This window comes from Nanorana parkeri, unplaced genomic scaffold (assembly GCF_000935625.1).
Source record: "Nanorana parkeri isolate BGI_ZX_2015 unplaced genomic scaffold, ASM93562v1 scaffold1997, whole genome shotgun sequence".
Classification (NCBI taxonomy): Eukaryota; Metazoa; Chordata; class Amphibia; order Anura; family Dicroglossidae; genus Nanorana; species Nanorana parkeri.
In genome coordinates, this window is record NW_017308265.1 from 160165 (window position 1) to 164479 (window position 4315).

Genomic DNA, 4315 nt, shown 5'->3' on the forward strand with positions numbered 1-4315 from the left:
TTGAGAATTCCGTTGTCTAAGGTCTATGGGTCCTGCTACAGGAAACATTCCCCGTTCTCATTGCGGGAAGGTGTTAGTGAACGGACCTAAAATTTCCTCCTCCCGCTAATGGAACGCCAGCATCAGTGGGCGGAGCTCTTGGGGGCGGCGGATATCCGTTGCTCGTTCCACCGACTTTTGTAAATAAGTGTGCTCCGGCATTGGAGAGTGCTCCGGCATTGAAAGGGTTAAACAAACTGTTACAATGTACCACCGAGGTGACGAAGCAGATTCACCGCTGGGTGCGAACTGCGACAGTGCGGAGCGTCAGCTGGCGCGGCGAGGAGGAGGGGCCCTTCCGGAGACCGCCGGGCTCACGCGAAATATATAATATACAGTAAAAGGATATAAAAACAGGAATCTCTCTTCCGTGAAAGTCTCTCGTACGACGGCGATCTTCTTCCCTCCGCGTCCTCGACGATCTCGCGGAACAATCCGGAACGCGCCGGTCTTCACCAATTGTCATACCGACATCACAGGACGGTAACAAACCTCCATCGATAAATCTGTTTTTCTCCCCAATTCCTCCTTCATACTATAACATTGCTCCTCCTCTCAGCAGGCGGATGATGATTATTATTATACAGGATTTATAGAGCGCCAACAGTGTGCGCGGCGCTGTACAATATGGAGGAGGACATCACAAGACGATTCCCGATAAATGATACAAAATAAACTTCTGTTCTGTTTAATAAAAGGATATACAAGTTGTTGTTCCTCTGACAGGAAGCGCTCTCAGCGCAATAACAATCACTTCATAAGGAGGCCGAAATCACTTTTAAAAGAAATCCGAAAATGTCAACTAAAACGCTGACGACGCATTTTGCCAAATTTACATTTTCGGATGTCTTTTAAAAAGGAGAACTATGAGGGGGGGAGGGGCTTGTCACTCACCTCATAGTTCTAGCCGCCCTGTGACAATGAGACTGTCGCAGGTCGGCTCAGTAGATCGGGAAGTGAGCGAACACATACCGGGGTTCGCTCACCTCTCGATACTGTCACGGCTCTTTTGCCGGCTGGATTCCCTCCTCCCCGCTACGATCCGCCAGCGCTGACTGGCGGAACGGACGGGGGAGGGGGCCGGTACATCTGCCTCTAGATAGGCAGAGCCAGCTGTCACTCACGCAGCTGGGTGGATCCCGGCACAATTGTAGGGATCCGCTCCGGCGTCTCAGTATACCGCGAGCTGTAGCTCCCTATATGCTGAGCTTAGGGTGACGGGAGGACGCTAGTTTGTGTCCTCCCGTTACCCGGAGGAGAACTATGGGGAAAGCCCTGACCTCGTACTTCTCCTTTAAAAGTAATTTCGGCCTCCTTATGAAGTGATTGTTATTGCGCTGAGAGCGCTTCCTGTCAGAGGAACAACAACTTGTATATCCTTTTATTAAACAGAACAGAAGTTTATTTTGTATCATTTATCGGGAATCGTCTTGTGATGTCCTCCTCCATATTGTACAGCGCCGCGCACACTGTTGGCGCTCTATAAATCCTGTATAATAATAATCATCATCCGCCTGCTGAGAGGAGGAGCAATGTTATAGTATGAAGGAGGAATTGGGGAGAAAAACAGATTTATCGATGGAGGTTTGTTACTGTCCTGTGATGTTGTTATGACAATTGGTGAAGATCGGCGCGTTCGGGATTGTTACGCGAGATCGGCGAGGACGCTGAGCGCGGAGAACGGAGGGAAGAAGATCGCCGTCATATGAGAGACTTTCACTGAAGAGAGATTTAGGTTTTCTGTTGTTTGCGTGTTAATAATTTGAAACAAATACATGAACAAATAATAATGATACAATGTATCTCCCGGAGAGGAAATGGAATGATAATAACATCCTATATCCTCGGCTCCGTCACACAGACACAATAGGAGTCCCTTCACATTGCGCTCTTTAGACACAACAATGGGACGAATGACGCGTTTTAAGGTTTCCCGGAGACAGAAATCGCGCTGCGTCCTCATCTCCGTGTTCTGAGAGATACAACGGGTCACTTTTTGCGTTTTGGGGGAGTTGGGGGGCCCATTGAAGTCCATTGTCATCTTACATGGGTTTACCAACAGGTTATTAACAAGGCTCGGCCAATGGCTGTTAACTCCGCCCACTCCAAATCCATTGAAAACGCAGCGTGGCGCATGACGACGCACCCGCCTAATACTAAAAAAAAACTAAACGCATCTCTACGCCCACACATGGGTCTAAATGGGGCCCTAAATAAAACACAAGTGACGGCGCCGACCCCCCGACCGTGGAATCCCATCATCACCAATATCTGTATACTGAGCCCGGATTGGCAGCACGAAGATTAACCCTTTCCTGTCCCAGTGATGTCACACAACGGTAATGTCACATGATAACCCCTCGAGTTCCCATGATGGTGCCCACTATTAACCCCTTCCTGTCCCGGTGATGTCACACAACATTAACCCCTTCCTGTCCCAGTGATGTCACACAACATTAACCCCTTCCTGTCCCCGTGATGTCACACAACATTAACCCCTTCCTGTCCCCGTGATGTCACCCAACATTAACCCCTTCCTGTCCCCGTGATGTCACACATTAACCCCTTGTGTCTCAGTGAAGTCACCCAACATTAACCCCTTGTGTCTCAGTGATGTCACCCAACATTAACCCCTTCCTGTCCCAGTGATGTCACCCAACATTAACCCCTTCCTGTCCCCGTGATGTCACCCAACATTAACCCCTTCCTGTCCCCGTGATGTCACACAACATTAACCCCTTCCTGTCCCCGTGATGTCACCCAACATTAACCCCTTCCTGTCCCCGTGATGTCACACATTAACCCCTTGTGTCTCAGTGAAGTAACCCAACATTAACCCCTTGTGTCTCAGTGATGTCACCCAACATTAACCCCTTCCTGTCCCCGTGATGTCACCCAACATTAACCCCTTCCTGTCCCCGTGATGTCACACAACATTAACCCCTTCCTGTCCCCATGTCACACATTAACCCCTTGTGTCTCAGTGAAGTCACCCAACATTAACCCCTTGTGTCTCAGTGAAGTCACCCAACATTAACCCCTTCCTGTCCCAGTGATGTCACCCAACAGTAACCCCTTGTGTCTCAGTGATGTCACACACATATATATTGATGCCCCAGTGATTTGTCACACAGTGTTAACCCCTCTAGTCCCGGTTTCTACTCACGGAGATTAAACCCCTCCTGCCCCAGTGATGTCACATATAATTAACCCCTCCTGCCCCTGCGAAATACAAGTTTTTACTCATTCATAGGGAATCCATCCCTCTTCCCTGCTTACATTAAGCTCTCGCGGTCCAGTGATGTCACACCACATGAACCACTCGTCGCATGACGTCACCCAGAGTCTCGCTCACCTGGCAGCACAGCACGGCTCAGCAGGCACAGGAGCCCAAGCACCGCCGGGCTGGTTCCTCCCATGTTGGCAGATGAAGTGAGTGGAGATGCCACGTGTGAGAGCGGCGGGTCCCTCCTGCCTCCCGCGACGTCACCGGCTCCCCTCTGCTATGACGTCACACATGGAGGGGTTCCCGCGGCTCCGGTCTGGGGGGAGCGCGGTGTGACGTCACGATGATGTAGCGGTCCTGGCGGTGTGACGTAGAAACTCAACTGATTGCTCCAGCCGACGCAGCCGGTCTATTGTCAGTGAGGGGGAAGACCACACCCACCTGGGAAGACCCCGACCCCACCCACCTGGGATGACCCAGCTCTCTTATTGGAGGGTTTATTTTAGAGGGGCCGAGGAGGGGCGGAGCCACAGCGACTAATGTCTCAGATCGCTGGAAACTTTGTAACAACATTATTAAGATGATGATGATGATGATGATTATTGCCTGGAGCTTCAATACTTTCAATGGCCTGGAACAAGCATGCAGCCAGTGAAGTCAGAGTTTCTGATCTGCATATTTGTTAAGTGACAGCCAGGCACCCGGCATTTTCTGGAGGAGGTTCTAGATTGTCGCTTCTATCTTCTGCCCTTTATGAGGAAGGTTGGATGGGGCGGCATGGCGGGCCGCCCCCTGATCATCCCCCCAACTGTTTTGGTGGCAAACATGGACGTCACCAAGTAGATCTGTCACATTGCCCAGCTAGCGTAAAGTGACAGGTCCTCTTGGGTCCCCCCCTCCCCAACAACCACTGATACTCACCTTTGCTGCACCCCTCCCCCCAACAACCACTGATACTCACCTTTGCTGCACCCCTCCCCCCAACAACCACTGATACTCACCTTTGCTGCACCCCTCCCCCCAACAACCACTGATACTCACCTTTGCTGC